Consider the following 18938-nt stretch of genomic DNA (forward strand, 5'->3'; position numbering starts at 1 on the left):
AGGCTCCGAGAGGTCAGCAGATCCCGATGCAGGGCTTGAACTCATGAATCATGAGATCATGACCTGAGCCAAAGTTGGATGCTAAACAGACTGAGCCATGCAGGCGTCCCACAAAATTTTTCTTTCAAGTTGAAAGACCTTTCTTTGTTCTTGTCCATGCAGTTCTGGTTTTAGAGGTTTTTTGTTTTACTTGTTTCTACGGGTACAATTTTCTGTTTGGGGTAAATTTATTAACTTTTTGCTAAGAAAGAGATGTCCTGGCTTTGTGCACACAAAATAGACTAGGAATCTATTCTTTTCTTTTTCTAGGCCTCAGGTGATAATAATGAAAAGATTTCTTTGGGGCATTGAGTGCTTTTTAGTTAGTAATACTATATGCTAGAGTTTCAGGGAGATCTCAGTGTGGTGACAAAATCAGGATAAAGGGAAATTATAACTGTAGGTTTTGATGTTAAATTAAAATAAATTAAACATGCATTTTATATTACTCAGTGCTTATACTGGGTGTTGTCCTAACATAGTAAGTACAGTGAAATCTACCTTGATTTGATTCAATCCAGTAGTGATTGGAACAAGCGAGAATGTTAATCAAAATGGAAAACTATAAAATATCATTCATATGTATCTAAAATTGTTATATAAGAATGAAAACCTAATATGTTGACTTATGGCCAAGGCTTTTCTTTTTCCTGAAATGGTCTATAGATTGGAATTTCACATATTGTTACTTCCATTAACTACGCCTCTGTTGCTTCACTTATAAACACCAGGTCAAATTTCTTTCAAGAGGCACATGGATTTAAAAATAATTGTAAAATAATCTGAGAGCTAAATCTTTTAAGGTTTTAATGATAACTTTCCCCTGATACTCTAGAGTTATCTCGTTGTCCGTGCCTGTAGCACAATGTTACGTGTACATCATTTTTAGCAAATCTTTCTGAAAGGAACATCTCTTTTTCACAGGAATGCCTTTCTTTTTGCATTCATATGCAATCAGTTTATAAAATTTAATTTTTATTGCATAATTACAATGATTGGTGTAGCTGGAATAAACAGATATTTGAACAAATACGGGTCTGGAAAACATATTTCAACTCATAGGAGCACATGTGAAGGCAAACCGGAGTTCGTTACCTTCAGGTTGGGCTTGTCTTAGGCATCAGTTAGGATTCTTTTAGTAGCAGAGAGAATGGAGGTTTTCAATGATTTCTGTGAATAGTTACGTGGCGATTATGAAAAGAAACCTGCTTTACTTTTGTATTAACAGAATTTATTAACTATTTCCTGCCTGCATTTCCCTGAACGAGGGCCAATCTTGAATTACTGAGAAAGGATAATTCAGATGGAGTGAGATTACTAGAGTGGAATTAGGTAGGAAGGATTTTGTGACAAAGATAATCCTTCCTGTGGCATAGGAAACTACAATGTCTCCTAAAAGCTTGAAGAGACAGATATGACTGTCATAATCTGAACAAGGTACTTAATGAAATTCTCACCAGAAACGTCTTCCCGCGTCCACAATGACATGTGCCTGGCCCAGTTTTATTCCTTTCCCGTGTGCTTAATTTTTTTTCATTAGAATCAGTTTGCAGAAATAATATCATATGAATCTGCACGTATCTTAAGTCATCTTAGAGGACATTATACTTTCAGACATCTGCTTAGAACCGAAAATATATATTATGTGAAATGCAAAAGATACTTAACATCACTTCCTGCCCCTACCACCAGGAAATGTACATCTGTGATTCACACTGGGACTAATTGTACTACTAGCAAATTCAATCACTTGTAACTCAGCAATACCTTGATTAAATTTCAGTCTGACAAGGGTGCCTGGGTTAAATTGGTTGGTTAAGCATTGGACTCCTGATTTCAAGTCAGGTCATGATTTCATAGTCATGGGAATGAGCCCTGGGTTGGGCTCCACACTGAGCTTGGAGCCTGCTTAAGATTCTCTCCCTCCGTCTCCCTCTGCCCCTCCCCCACTAGTGTGCATATGCACGCTAGCTCTCAAAAAATAAAAACAAAAAAAGTTTTAGTCTGACAAAGTTCTCATACTCCTATCAGAATCCTGCATGTAATGTCAGATAACAGTCATGACAATTTTCAGTAACCTAGATCTTCAATGGAACAAAAGAATCACCTGTTGGTAGTTGCTGCTAATAAAATAATATTGTTAGACCCCCTTCTAAATGTCTGTTATGCTCAGTAAGCATATCAATGGCAGAAAATTTTAATCATGTTTTCTTTGTGATCAAAACACACAATTTTTAATTTCATGGTGGAAGTTTTTTCTTTTATTTACTGGAAATGTCTCCGCTGGGCACAAAAATATAGACAGGACATTGCATAATCTCTACTGACGAAAAGATGCAAAGTGGAATATCCGAGAGTGTCTACTGAGGAGATAAAGACTTAGGGCATAACTCAAAGTAGGGAGTTAGAATGGATTCTGTTTTCTCTTGACCCACAAGGGATTACCCTCCTAATGAAAAGGAGGGATGGAAAAAACCACCTATAACAGAGAAAAATGGAAAGGAAGTTACTTTTCCATTCTGGGCTCTAGGTGAAAAGAAAGAAACAAGTAAAAATGTGTGGGTTTGAAATTATATTACCAGGGTGTTCTGTAGAGATAAAACCATCCTGAACAGAAGCTTACAATCTAAATTGCAAAAGAAATGAGAAGGTGAAGTCAAGGAGAAGTGGGCAGTATAGTGGTAGATAGAGTCAGATGCCTGGCAATGGAATTTAAACTTTATCATGCAAGCAATGGGTTATTTTTTATCATATTTATTTACTGTATTATTATTATATTATTACTACATGTTATTAACTTACTATAACTGAGTTATTCCCTTTTTTAAAGCAAAGCTAATTCCTGATATGTCTATTTATTGATAAAATTTACACTTTAACGATAATCCTATTTTGAAAAAATCTATCTGCTAATGACCCGGATTTTGAGTTGTGCTTTTAAGGTTTTGTAGCATTGAGGTATCAGTGGACAAGCATTTCTTTTTGTATTCACTAATAAAATATAACTATGTTTCAAAACTGGGTCTAATAGTTTACAATTTATAATGCATATTTCCATACATTAGCTCATTTGATTCTCACAGTAGCACTGGCCACAGGTATTGTTATCACACATCACATTGACTTTACCAATAGAGAGGCCAAAGCTTCTATCAAATAAGCAAGACTAATGGTTGAGAAACTTTGGCTCAGAAAATATGAATAACAGGCCCAAGGTCAGAGTTCCTAAGTGGAAGGACCGAACTGATCTCAAGTTCAATCATCTTCCTGCTGCACAGTGCTCTTTCTATTCTCAGAAAAACTTTCCTTCCATATTTCATTTTTCTTGATGAAAAATATAAACAGAAAATAAGGAATGTCTTTCTATGCTCAGAAAAACTTTCTTTCCATATTTCATTTTTCTTGATGAAAAATATAAACAGAAAATAAGGAATATCTGTTGGCTTTTCCCTCTGTATAAAAAACTATTAAAATACAAATCAATTAAAATGCTAGATGCTCAAACAGTTGATAATAAAAATATCAAAACAAGGTGAGATTTGGCTTAACCAAGGTCTTGCTTGTTAAACATTCCCCTTCAGGAATGCTTTTTTTTTTTAATTTAATTTATTTATCTATTTTTAATTTAATTTTTTTTATTTATGAGAGAGAGAGAGCACGAGTGGGGGAGAGGGAGCAGAGGGAGAGAGAAAATTTTAAGCAGCCTCCATGCTCAGGGCAGAGCCTGACATGAGGCTTAATCCCATGATGCTGGGATCATAAACTGCACCAAAATCAAGAATCTGATGCCTGAACAATTGACCCACCCAGGCATCCCAGGAATGCTCATTTTAAGCAACTAGACTTCTTCCTATTCTGTTTATTTGGGACCACCTGCTCTGGTCTTATGGTTTATTATATTCTTTTTTTTTTTCCTTTTATACTTACAAATTAAACCAAATAACAGAATTTTCTTTAATTGGAGTGGTATAAATCATTTGGGGTTTCTATGTTAATGGAATATTAACATTGTTGATTTTTATGAGTAACCATATAAGAAACACAATTTACTGATACTATTACTTATTATTTATATTATACTATATTATTTTATTTTATTGTATTTTATTTTATTTTATTTTATTTTATTAGTGAATATTATTTTCAAAGATAGATTAAGTACCTAGCTAAACATTTTTATAAAAATTCCAAGGACTGGAAGGAATTAGGCTTTTCAGATGAAGTACAGAAATGGATATATCACTCATAGTAACTTTGTGAAAAGGAAGTGTAAAATCAGTATAGTACATATTTAGGTCACAGTTCTTTGATGACTTTTTCTAAATACTTTCATACTTATTTTTTATTAGTGAAAATGAAAAAATATTAAAAATGACAAAATCTTAAAAACAAAATCTGTGCCCTTTGGAAAAGTTTCAAATGTTGAATTAAAGTGAAGGATTACAGGGGCGCCTGGGTGGCGCAGTCGGTTAAGCGTCCGACTTCAGCCAGGTCACGATCTCGCGGTCCGTGAGTTCGAGCCCCGCGTCGGGCTCTGTGCTGACGGCTCAGAGCCTGGAGCCTGTTTCCGATTCTGTGTCTCCTTCTCTCTCTGCCCCTCCCCCGTTCATGCTCTGTCTCTCTCTGTCCCAAAAATAAATAAACGTTGAAAAAAAAAAAAAAATTTAAAGTGAAGGATTACAGTGAAATGCCTCTTATTTTTACTTGCACTTAACCTGGAAAAGATTTAATATCAAACATTTTGAATAGCGGTAATTATAAATTTGGCAAGTCTTCAGTATATATACATATTTTTTTGTTTTTTCTTATTTGACGTTTCATTTCTACTCAGACTTCCTCTTATTATCCATTGTATCATCGCCTCGGCATATTTCAACTAATCATATGATCCTTCTCTCTTTTGCCCATTTCGGTTTAGCCCCTGAATCTGATTAATAATGAAAAGTAGATTAGCCCCTGGTTTCCTGAAGGCCTGGGGCTTCCAGGTATTTCAAAGCTGTCAACTTCAATCGTTAAGCAAAACTCTAAGACTTAGCCTGGGTGCTTCTCCAAAGCACAATATTATGCCATGTTAAATGGTTCCCCATTTCTAGTGAAGCTCATGCTACTTCTCAACATGAATTCTCTGGGAAATCTGGATAGTTCTAGTCTGAGGAAGTTCTGAGATTGTGTAATTGTCTCCCTTCCCCACTAGCTCTCTCTTCTACCACATACTGGTATAGTAAGTTTCACTGGAGTGTGTGGGTGTTTATTCAAACAGATTAAAAATAAAATAACCATGTTGTTCTGATAGGTAGGCATGAGCATCTTTGGAGTTTCTTTTACTCCATCCCATTACTCTTAGTGGATGTTTTCTTAAAAAAAATTTTTTATTGCTTGTTTATTTATTTAATTTTTTTTGAGAGAAAGAGAGAGAGACTGAGAAAGACAGAAAGAATAGGCATGGGAGGGGCAGAGAGAGAGGGAAACACAGAATCCAAAGCAGATTCCAGCCTCTGAGCTGTCAGCACAGAGCCCAATGCGGGGCTCGAACCCACAAACCCCAAGATCCTTAAATGAACCAAAGTCGGATGTTTAACTGACTGAGCTACCCAGATGCCCCTCATAGTTGAATGTCTTGAAATACTTCTTTCACATACCTTGGACACCAACATTTTTAATTTTTTTTCTACTTCTGGATGCTCCCATTCAGTCTCTTTTTCTTTATTTGGCTTCTTATTTTCCTTCCTTTCCTTCCTTCCTTCCTTCCTTCCTTGTCTCTCTCTCTTTTTCTTTCTTTCTTTCTTTCTTTCTTTCTTCTTTCTCTTTCTTTCTTTCTTTCTTTCTTTTTCTTCCTTCCTTCCTTGTCTCTCTCCTTTTCTTTCTTTCTTTCTTTTCTTTCTTTTCCTTCTTTCCTTCCTTATCTTTCTTTCTTTCTTTCTTTCCCTTCCTTCCTTCCTTCCTTTCTCCCTCCTTCCCTCTGTTTCTCTCTCTCTCTCCCCCTCCCTCTGTCCCTGCCTCCTTCCCTCCCTCTCTCCCTCCCCCTCTCCCCTTCTTCCTTCCTTTCTTTCAAATGTTGCAGTTACCCAGGATTCAGTTTTTGGACCATTTCCCTTTTTTATTTATATTCACTCCTTGGGTGATCTTATCCTGGCTGATGGGATTAAATGCCATCTATATGCTGAGCACTCACAAATTAAATTCCTACTTTTCACCCTTCCTCTGAATGTCAGCCTCATATTGACTTAGGTGCTTAAAAGTATTTTGGACTTTACATGCCCTATCAGAGTTCCTGAACCCCAACAAGTCTGCTTCTCCTATATTTTTCCTTATTTAAAAAAATGATAGTTCCATTCAATATTTGCTCAAAGCAGTCTTTCTTTCTCTTATTCCCCATATCCAATCTTTCAATACATCTGTTGACTCTCCCTTCAAAATAAATTCCGAATCTGACCTCTTTCCATATCCCCACTAATGCTCTGGTCAAAGCCACATCATTTCCTGAGTAGATGATTTGTCACAGTCTACTAAGTGTTCTTCTATTTTTATTCTTGACCCCACTTAAATGTGTTTTCAATATAGCAGTGAGAATAATCCTATTAAAACAGTGAGGACACTGTCATTCCTCTGTTCAAGGCCTTATAATGACTGTCCAGTGCATTTAGGGTTAAAATCAGATTCTTATCAAGGCATCTAAAGGTTTCCACCATTCATTCCACTCAAGTTCCTCTGACCTCCCTGCTCCTGCGTGCCACATGCTGCTGCCTCAAAACCCATATACTTGTTTTTCATTGCTAAGAGTTAGCAATGCTACTCTTAAGTATCCACGTGGCTTGCTTCTTCGCCTTCATGTTCTGATTCAGAGACGACTTCTTTGAACACCCGATCTAAATTTACAGACTCATCCTCTCTCTCCTACCCAGATACTCACTACCTTATTTATTTTACTCCGTAACCATACTCTACCTCTTTCCATTAGAATACTATATTCCACTAAGGCATAGATTTTGCCTATTTAATTCATTCCCTTATGAGAGGCATCTGGAACAGTCCCCGGTAAATGTTCAGATATTGTCGCATGAGCAGATGAATATGAGGCTACCAGGGAGAGTATGATCCCTGAAACTAATCTATCTGGTAATAAATGTGAATGTGTGTGTAAGAGGTCTGTGGAGATCTGTTTCTTACAGTACATTCACCACCATGTTACCTCTTTTCTCTCCTTCCTGTACATATTAATCAAATGTATACTTAAAGCTTAATGAAGCAGAAAAGAGGGAAGAAAAGAAAGAAGGAATTGAGGAAAAGAAGAAGAGAAAGAGCAATCAATTATTTTTAATCGACTAGTTGGTTTCTACTACCGGGAGAAAAAGCACGTTTAAAAATTTTTCTGTATAACTTATTCTTTGCAAAGAAGTTCAATTAGGTTTAAACAATACTACAATACATTCCAAAATTATTGGGCAAGTCATTAAGTGAGTATATCTTAATTTCCATGCCCTCACATTCTAGCTGGTATTATGCATTGTCACTAACAAACCACATGAAACTAGTTAAGAGCATGGGTTCGGGAGTCAGCCATTTCTCTATCTGAGCCTGTTTCTTCATCTGTAAAATGAGAGATAAACTCATATGACTCTTAAAAGGTCAAGTTAGGACCAGGATTTGACATTTAGTGTGACTCTTAATATTCTTCCTCCTTAACATTTTATCTTACTCTTAAGAGACTTAAGAACTTAAAAAATACTCATGGATTTGCATGGAAAAGCCTGAGTATTCTACAGGTAAGTCGGATTGTTTGGAGGTGGCTGGAGGAGGGCAGTATATCCAAACATTTTGTAAGCTTCCACCATCAACAGCCACTGTAGTTGTCTTCTCTACCTTTCACCACCCTCACCAAAATGAAGAAAGCTGCAGGTAAAAGCTTGAGATGGAGTCGGAAAATGAGTAGCTTCCACACTAGTACTTTGAGGTAAAGTGGGATTGAGACACCTCATGTTGAACCATTGTTAAAGTATTGACGAGGCTGTCCTTGGTGGCCCCAAGTCCTTGGCTGGGGTAACAATTGCTCCTGGGAGACTTAGGACATCATAAGATTGGAGAGAAGAGGGTGTTTCCCAGCTTGTCTTATAGAGAACCAACACTGATTTGCACACCATCTGCCCATAACCTCCCTCACTAGAAGCTTCTGTCAGAGAGATGTGGAGGCGGGAGGGTGTTCCTCTTTCCTTTCACCTTCCCCGAGGCTGCACTTTTATGACCTTTTCTTTTAATCTTCTAGGACTGTCCCAAATGTTCCTTTAGCCTTGTTTCCCCTTTGTAGGTACATGAGAGGAAAAGAAGAAACCCCCATGGACCCACTCACGAGGGACCCTGGAGAATGTCAGAAACCTCAATAAAAGGGAGGTATCAAAAAGAAAGGGCCAAGTACCAAACCTAGAGAAAGAGCTGCCTAGTGCACTTTTTTCACCCGGACAGGTTCTGTCCCCATGCACTCTTTCCGTATTCTGGGACACTCTCAGCTCTGAGACTCTGGCTCCAAAGATGTCATCTCCCCTTGGCCAAAGAAGCACCTGACTGCGGTAGACATAAGAGGGTATTACCACAGGAGAGTTCAAAGATATTAGGGAGCCGACAAGAACCAACTGAAACCCAAGAAGAGCTCAGAGAAAGAAGGGTGGTTGGAAGAACCACGTGGAACAGAAGTTGCACACCCACGCAGAAGGAAATGGATCATGGTGGGAAAAGGAGAAAGAAGGTGGCCTCATGTTGCAGAGTGGAACTGAGGCATGTGATGAAATGTGAGTGGCTGAGCTCATCTGCATGAAACGGGTTCCCATTCTCTTCAAATGTACACAACATTCAATTCTCAGTGTGTGGCCACCATGTACCTTTCAAGTCAAAGTAGACATAAAATACTTGCATTACTATTTAGAAATGATGTATATTTATGTACGTTGGATATACATACCCAAAATGAAACTGAGGACTGGCCAACAGCATGCATGAAAAAATGTCCAGACTCTAGAACTTCCTTGTGCAAGATGCCAGCTACTTGTCACACCTGCCTATTGAGATCTTAAAGTGTGACTCTACCCCCAAATGAGATATGCTACAAATGTAGCTACATACTGGATTTTGAAAATTTGATATGCATCAAAGAATGTAAATATCTCATTTTTTATCAATTGCGTGTCAAAATAGTATCTTGAATGGGCCAAGTGAAATAAAATGCATAAGAACTAATTTCATCCATTCTTTTTTACTTCTTTGAATGTGACTGCTAGAGAGTTTAAAACTACATAGGTGGCTCATAATTTATTTGTATTGGGCAGTGCTGCTCTTGAGCCTAATTCTGCCATTTATTTGCTGTGTATCCTTGGGGATACACAGTTAACATCCTTGGGGATGCAAAGTTAACTTCTCTGTACCTCCAATTCTTCAACAGTAAAGTGATTGAGTTATGAAGATGAAATGAATAGATATCTGAAAAGTATTTGGAAGAATATTTGGGATATAGATAATTTAGGCATCCATCTATCTTTCTATCTACCTATCTAACTACCTATCTTCGATCATCACATATTGGCTGTTAACTTTGTCACCTAAAATAAATGTGTATTTGTATGTGCAGCACAGGATGTGACAGAAGCATTAAATAATACAAAGTGCTTTTATCATAGTTTTATTTCTGGTTTTCTCTCCCTCTCTCATTCTCTCTCTCTTTTTCTTCTTTAATTTTCCTTTTTGTCTGTCTCCATCTTCTTTTTTGTTAGCGTTTCAGTGAACTACAATTACAAATTAGACATGAATCCTAAGGAGAGAGTTGAATGGGGATGCATTTCTGTATTTCCTGCTAACTATTATAGCTATGAAAAACATCTCAAGTGTTTTACTGACAGTTGGAGTAATCATAATTTAATCATTTTTCAAAATAGTTTCCAGTCTTTTAAAACTGTGAGCTCCCGTAACGCATTCTTGCTTTGTGACTATCGTGATGGGAAACACACAATGGAAGGTCCATCAAGGAGGGCGGATATTTTAGTATAAACAAACAAATGTTTTTGGTTGTTTACTGCAAATAAGAAGAAATTACACTGGAATTAGTGAGTTGTTTAATTAGAATCTTCATATTATTTGTGTGATTGCTTTAGCTAGTTTCGTCTCTTAAACTACTTTTAATTTGCTTAGAAGTGAACCTAAAACCCACAACATGTGAACACTTCTAAAGACAGGGAAAATCCAAAAGCTGTGGTGGGATTGGAGAAGTGTGATTAAAAAGGAAAAGAGGAAATAGGAAAATTGTGCTTGGTGTAGTTTAAGGGACTCGATAGGATATCAAGAATATGATATGTTATTCAAGAATTGCTTTCACAAATAGAAATCTATCCACATAACCCTGGGATATATAAACAAGAGTAGAATAGTAGGAGAATTCCTCTTTTATGTGATATGTATTATTGCTCCAGTGCTTTTTAGGGGAATGATTTTAAGTTTTGGCTCCATAATTTAAAATGAATGTGATGGATATAGAGAGAACAGCAAACATGATCAAAAGATTAGAAAACGAAGTATCCGAGAACCGAGTATTTTACCACAGAGTTTTTAACCCTTAAAAAAATAACACAGAGTTTTCAAACTGGAAGAAGGATAAGTGACAATTTACCAAAATTGGAAATGACCGATGAGACTGGGGCATTAAGGGTAACACACAGATACAGGCGTTATCATGTGATAATCTCAATCAAATCTCTGCCTGAGAATCTACCAGAGTACTTTCAGCCTTGTGCTGCTTTAATTGATGTCATTTTGGGGGGACATTTTTAAGGAAGGGGGATATAGATCTCCTTCTTCTGCATGCTTGCAATACCTTATGCACCTCTTAAAAATGGTTCTCAGCTCTCTGCATCAAGATTTTCAACTTATGTGCGGGTATCCTCAGATCTCCAAGGACAGGGGACTCAAGACTTCGTTGTCTATACCACCTCAGAACCTGGCAATGTCTGCCATATAGCAGTAGGTACTTAACACATACTTGTTGCCTCAATGCATGAATAAACATAGGAAAATTTGATTTTCTTGAAAGGATACTTTAGAATAATTTAAGGTAATCATTTTGTTGCCATAAGGGCCAAGTATCAAATGGTTCATCAATTATTCTTGATTGTAAGACTGAAGGTGAGATGGGATGGTGGTGCATTGCTATAGGAGTTTTAGAATCAGACAGCTGTGTCTAGCTTGGGCAAGTTGCCTAACCTTTCTGAAGCTCATCTTCTTGTTTGTAAAATAGGAACAGTAATACTTAATGTCCTGCAGGGCATTAAGGTTGTAAATTTAATGCAATGATGTACAAAAAGTAAAGCTAGGGGTCTATCACAATGCAAGCACTACATTCATTCATTCATTTGACAACTATCTATGACTACACGATAAGCACTATTCTAGATGTTAAGAATGTAACAGTGAACAGGATCATTGTCAATATAAGACTGTATAGTTTTAAGTAAGATTACTAGCCTATAAATGATGCTCTGTCTCCCATTTCTGGAAGCCAATTCCCAGGGCTGCTACTATGGACCAGTAAACACCTATCTAATGTAGAGTATTGGAAATGCAGATGATCCTGTCTACCAATCTACAAGCTGAAGCATTCATAAAAACAGTGTAATCTCAAGACTGAATTAGGGATTTGGGTCCATGCTTTAGAACTCTCCCCTTTGATCCCGAGCTTCCAGTGTTCAGGAAAGCTCAGCTGACTCGAAAGAGTTTCTAGACTGTTCTGCCCGAAATTACTAGCATTAGGATTGGCCAAAAAAATATACCTTAGCCCTTTCTGCAATCTATTGCTTTCTAGAATTTAGCTTTATTAAGGAAAGCTAAATAATCAGAAGAAAGCAGATTTCCTGATTGCAGTTTATGCATCAGTGGTTTTGCGTTCACACACCTAGGTCCTTTGCAACTTCTGGGCCTGTTGCCAGAATGGACTTTAATTTCTTTTTACCTTCATTGTGTTTCTCTTCTCTCTACTGTGATCTCAATAGGAACAGGGAGACAAACTGAAGCCCATGATACCCCTCATCACTCAATCTGGAAAATTCAGTATGCCCAAATCCAAAAACTAAGCTCTGAAAGAAGCCAAGGAGTCCTCGAAACCAGCAAGTCAGAGCAGCAGATCCAAAGGCAAGATTATTGTATTCTTAGTTTCTTTTTATATCCCTCTTTGATTTCTTATTCATATGAGTCTACCTGGTGGGCTATTTCTGAGATTATTTTCTCTGACAGAGGTTTTACTTTCTTAATTTAGGAAAAAGAAGAGCTGGAGAAAAAAAAATAACATGGAGGAGCAAGAGAGAGTTAACATTGAAAAATATATGATCACAGCACCTGGATGGCTCAGTCAGTTAAGCCTCGGACTTCAGCTCATGACCTTCACAACGTCATGATCTTGTGGTTTATGAGTTCCAGCCCTGCGTTGGGCTGTGTGCTGACAGCTTGGAGCCTGGAGTCTGCTTCAGATTCTGTGTCTCCCTCTCTCTCTCTGCTCCTCTCCCGCTCATGCTCTGTCTCTCTCTCTTTCACAAAATATAAACATTAAACTTAAAAAAAATTAAAAAATATATATGATCAAAAACAGATTCTAGTGCTTTAGCTCAATTAGAAAATTTTGTTTGATAACTTTGAAAAACTATTGAAGTCTAAATTTAATAGAAAAATTAATTTTATTGGAGAGATTTGTGTCTATAATTTAGTGGTTTCATTGGATGTGTAATACAGAACTACAGCATGCCACAAGGTGAGCATTAACAGATTTTTCTTTTGGTCTCTCCTCCAAGAATTCAACTAATTCTTGTTTCATTTTCTTCCTTCCTTCCTTCCTCCCTCCCTCTTTCTTTCTTTCTTTCTTTCTTTCTTTCTTTCTTTCTTTCTTTCCTTCTTTCTGTCTTTCCTTCTTTCTTTCTTTTTCTTTCCCTCCTCCTCCTCCTCCTCCTCCTCCTCCTCCTCCTGATTCAGATTCAGATTCAGGCCCAGGCTGGGAGAATGATCCTAGGAGTCTCAGCTGGTCTGGGCTTGCAAATGACCTGGGGAGGTTCTTCCTCCCTCCCTCCTTCCTCTTTTCTTTCTTTCTTTCTTTCTTTCTTTCTTTCTTTATTTCTTTCTTTCTTTCTTAAGTTTATTTATCTATTTTGAGAGAGAGAGAGAATGAGCAGGGATGGGGTAGAAAAAGATGAGGGAGAGAGAGAATCCAAAGCAGGCTCCCCACTGTCAGCACAGAGCCCATTGCAGGGCTCCAACTCACAAACTGTAAGATCAAGACCTAAGCCAAAACCAAGAGTGGGATGCTCAACCGACTGAGCCACCCAGGACCCCTGAGGAGGTTCTCTCTTATTCAAGAAAATCAGGTTGATTTTAAGACCAAATGAGTGTTTGAACTCAATCTTTCCTCAAGTTGGCTTTAGATTATTACTAAGAAATTTTGGTGTAATTGCAATGTTAGACCATCCTTTGACAATTCTCATCTGAATTTTTAGGCAGGATAATGTTTCTCTCTCAGAAGTCTTTGGTCTTAAAAAATGTCTTTGTGCTTGGGGTTAACATTAGGTTAAAGATATGCTAACATTACAGCTGACATCTGACAGATGGAAAGATACTCTCAAATGGAAGGCACAGAGGGAAGGAAGTCAACTACTGCATATTATTGCCAGTCACTCTGCTAGAAACATTGTGTACGTTAGCTCCCAAACTTCAAAACGACTGTCTTAGGTAATTACAACCCCATTTTTAGTTAAGAAAATTAGTGTTCAAATAAGTTAAGTAATTGTGTAAAGGTCATATAGTTAAAAAAAAATAGCACTAGAAGAATTTAAACACAGGTCTGTCTGAGTCAAGGTCAGGATCATTCCTGTTTATGCTGATGACTGTTCAGCTAAGAGGAATCCATGTGCACACTATCTTAGTTTCCCTTAAGATCTAAAGTCCTTTTAAAAAATCATGTGTATTGCATTTTCCAGAATAAGTAATGCAAGTTACCACAGAATTGAATCTGAAGAGTTTAGAAAGCAAACCCAAAGTTGTGTTAGAAAATCCTGTGTGCAGCAAAACTAGGAGATGCCATCCAGTTGAGTATAAGATATATCCTGCCCAAACTGAAACAGAAATTGGGATCTACAGATTAAACAAAACAATTTGCTTTTCCAAGGACCAACATGAGACTAAAGATAAAGACTTAGCCCTTGGATGAGTGGAATACACTAGCCAAAAAGCAATAGAGATTCAAGAACTAGGATTAGAGGAAGGGAAGGATATAAAAAAAAAAAGTTAACAAAGATTGAGTAATCTATACCTAATTTGTGCCTCTTCTTATTTATTTGAACTGAATGTAAAATAAAAATTGTAAATAGCTACTCTCATGTGCTATATTGTGGTGGACATGGAACTGGAATTGTAAGTAACAGGGATGGTTAGAGGTTGAGGGTCATCTGTTGTCTTTATGCCACACCACATCTCCAGGACTGGACTGGGAATACATTTATGTCTAGAAATGTATTTGTGTGTGTGTGTGTGTGTGTGTGTGTGTGTGTGTAAGTTTATGTATTTATTTTGAGAGAGAAAAAGAGAGAGAGAGTTGGGGGAGGGGCAGGAAGAGAGGGAGAGAGGGAATCCCAAGTAGGCTCCAAATTGTCAGTGCAGAGCCCAATGTGGGGCTTGATCCCACAAACCCTTAGATCAGGACCTGAGTGGAAATCAAGAGTAGGACGCTCAACTGACTTAGGCATCCAGGTGCCGCAGTAATGTGTTTTATTGGAAGCGAAGATGAAAGTGGACAGACGGAGGTGGAAGAGGGAAACTGGAATAATTCAATAGGGAATTTTCTTGACTTAAATTAGTCTTCCCAATACACTAATCTGTGCCAAAGCCTACCGTGTGATGCCAAAGGAAATAGTCAAAACTATCCACAGCCGTGCAGAAATGTTCAGAGATGCATTGGGTGTGGTTTCCTATGTAAATGGTATTTAGGGCTTCCTGTCTTCTTCAGAAGAAGGAAGTGCAGAAGTACGTGTGTGTGTGGCGTGTGAGTTTCTCACTGTGTGTGTGTGTGTGTGTGTGTGAGTTTTGATGTGTGTTTCTGGGTGAGGAAGGGGAGGATGTATGCAGAGCAGAGATGTGAAGGAAGCACAGTAAATGTGGCATGCCTATACATCTCAGAATCAGTTTGCGATGCTTCTATGGTACCCAATGTCACTCTCCATTTCTTCAGGCCTGGGAATGATTGTCTTTAATTACCTGTTTGGTTTTGCTCCCATATTTCTGGGCTACCACATCTGTTTTTAATTTTCTCTCGACTGCAAAAGCAATATATATTCAAGGAAGAAAATTTGGCAAATATAAAAGACAAAGAAAATAAAATAAAATTGGCTCATAATTCTATCATCCTGCAATAACCATCATGAACATTCTGTTGTTTTCCAAGTATTTAGTTTTACAAAACTGGGATGATACTCTACATGTTGCTTGGTAACCTGATTTTCCCCCTTGAGTTTTATGTGTTTTTTATCCTTTTGTTCAGTGTGTTTTAATGTATCACTCGGCCAATTCTCCATCCTCATGCAGACCCATCCGTGCATTGACCTTACCACGTTTTCTCTCTCAGTAATTTCAACCATGTCTCCTTTGAATTTACTGATCCCTCCATAAAATCACTTCTTTGCTTATACATTCAACTCCCTTTCTTTTTAATCACCTGGTAAAGGCTTAAATCTCAAAAAATTGAACTACCTTTCAATTCCACATGAAATACAGCTGGAGAAAAACATACATCTGAGTTGATTCCTCAAAGCACTTTCAAAGAAGAACACCTCAAACATACTGTCCTTCTAATGAATGAAACGTGCTCCTAATTCTGGGCCTTTGAGTGTCCCCTCTGCCCAGAAATCCATTTCCTCAGCTATCTTCGGTGGCTTACTCCTTTACCATCAGGTTTTCCCTCAAATGTCACTAAACGCAGAGAAAACATCAATCATTGACTTCTATGCACTGTGCTGAAGTGATTGTCTCTTTTCTCTTAGGCTCCTGAGAACAATACCTAGTAGAGTTTTGTCACATAGGAAATCTTTAGTAAATGCCTGCTAAATAAAAGAACAAATAAACAAAAAAAAAAATTACTTTTCTAATTCATAAAGACCTTTAACTGCATTATCACATTTAATTCTTTTTTTTTAAGATTTTATTTTTAAGTAATCTACACCTAATGTGGGGCTCAAACTTAAAACCCCAAGATCGAGTCACATGCCCTACTGACTGAGCCAGTCAGGCACCGCCATATTTGATTCTTCTAAAAAATTGTTGTGATATGAATTTAGTAATAGTATTTTGGTCATTTTATATGTACTTTGAGCAGGATTTGACCAGGTTTTCACCACCAGCAGGGAGAAAAACAGAAACTCAGTGTTACTGTTGTTTTACCATCCTTCTCATGTTTCCTCACCAAAGTGGTCCTAAAAGCAGAATGCAGAGAAATTCTAAAAGAAATCACCCCTGGATGATAAGAGATGCGGTAACTGAACATGTCTCACTGAAATATTACGTTTTTTGAAATATTACATAATTCTCTTATCTTAACATTTGTGCAAATTTAGTGTATTACCCCATTGTATGTTTGTTTCAATATTGTTTTCTTAAAATAACGTACCAATTTACTTTACATGGTTTGACTCTTTCTCTCCTTCCCCCTCAAGTAAAACTGCTACTTCAGAAAGTACCCATATTCATCCTATGGCTTTCCAGACCTTCTTGCATCCCATCAATGTCAGCAAAAGTAGGTGTAAACCAACTGGAGAAACGACATGCTGTACCACACAGCCTTTCCCAGTTGTGGGTTGAAGGCAGAACCTGACAATGTTGTTATTTGTGTATATCAGTAAATGAGATGAGAAATGCCAACTCAATTAAGCAAAATATATTGTTGGGCAATATCCTAGCTCTAAGAGTTATCAGAATCTATAACATCGAACATGCATTTTGGACACTTTACAACTTAGACTGAAAGGAACTCTTCTTGATTCTCCCAGATATGTAACCACATTCCACCCTCTCTTCATCTGAGCAACTAATGTACCTTTAGTGGATAACTATGACATTTATTGTGCATATTTGGAGGATATAATGTTCCCTGGGGAGTAAAAAATAATAAGTGCTTATATGCCCAGAATGAGAAAAAGTAACTAGAGAAGACAAAGTTCCTTGTTACTTGATTCCTAGATACACCTGGTCAAACTTTCAGAGGCCTGAGTCATAACAAAATGATAAAAAATGCAATACGGGAAATATCAATGCAGATTTTGATTGAATTACCAAGGGATTTCCATTTTACACAGCAGAAAAAAGGCAGGAAATCTTCTATTATTTATGGCAGATTACTTATGGGGGCTAGAATTCTCAAAAATCTGGCTTTCTGCTGTAGACAATTATCTCCAAATGCAATAATCGTACATAAATGGTCAACTTCTATTGCTACTCATAATGACCTTTTCGATAATTTTCTTCTGTCATTAAACAAATTTAAATAACCTTTGATTTATTTGCTGAAGACTCATTGTAAAATAACAGAAATACAGTATTCTTGTGAGGACACAAAACAAAAATATATGGCAAGAAAGTGAGCTCTATAGGCAGAGTTCAGAAACTACAAACTTAAATTCTGTTTGATATTTGTCTTATTTTTAATTATCTTTTTTTTTCCTTGGATATCTAAAAACTGGATCCCTCTCTGCTAGAGACATTGAGCACGTGAAAGTTGCAAGAGCATACGGAATTCCAAAATTATAGAATATGATAAAAATCAAAATTAGTAAACCAAATGTTTAAAATTTAATTCACTGCTACTTGGGTCTCTGCCCCTTTAGGCTTAGAATGGACACGTGGGAAGATTCAAGATTTCAAGCAAGAATTGCATGTTAGAAATTGTCCTCTCCAGATTAAAACCATATTCCAAGAGTTCTTACTTAAGGGATCTAAATTTATAGCTTTCTTTTAAAATACTGATTGGATAGCAAAATATACAAATAAACAGACTCCAGGGAGGCAAACAGCATTTACTCCCTTCCTCTATAATATCAGCTTCCTTTACACCACCCTGCTACAGTGGCTGCGAGCCAATTCCTGTGGCAAGACATTTAAAAACAACTGTGTGGCTCTGTATTGATTAGCAACACAAAATTTGGCTCCATAAAGTCTGGAGAATGAATCGGGAGCTAATGCTGTTACCTGCTTGACTTCAATGTATCTTTGTGTGCTTAGCACAAGGAAAACAATTTAATAACAGGTAGTTTACAGTTTTGAGTATAGTGGACTGGTGAGGTTCAGCTCTAGATGTACTGGCAAAACTCAACCAACAGATTGGTAGTTTTATTTATTTATTTTTTATAAAGTTAGCTTTTAATGGCCCATTTGTGATTGAATCCAGAATTTCAAAGTCTATACTACGAACCCTTGTTGTAGCTAAGAACCCTAGATTTTGCCAAGAATTTCTGGCTATGTCTGTAACATGCCAAGTGGTCGGATGCAAAATGCAGTATGACTGGCTATTTTGTGTGTCTAACAATTCTGATGTTACTTTTTAAAGATACTCAACCACTTTAACAGAAATAGAAAGTGAACATAATTACAACATCCATGTAAAAATGTGCACTGTGGAGTATGCTTGTATGAGTGATTTTTTTAAATACAGGTTCTGTAAAGGGAAACCATTTGTTCGTGCTAACCTGTAAGATCTACAACAGAGAGTAATATGTTCATCTCACTTGACGTCCTAGTATTAAATTTAGTTGGAATGAGCAGTTTTATTAATGATTATTGTAATATGTGTCGTGATAAATGAAAACATCAATTTATAAATTGTCATTATTAGACTTCTTCTACTGCCT

Source organism: Prionailurus viverrinus, chromosome F1 (genome assembly GCF_022837055.1).
Source record: "Prionailurus viverrinus isolate Anna chromosome F1, UM_Priviv_1.0, whole genome shotgun sequence".
Lineage (NCBI taxonomy): Eukaryota > Metazoa > Chordata > Mammalia > Carnivora > Felidae > Prionailurus > Prionailurus viverrinus.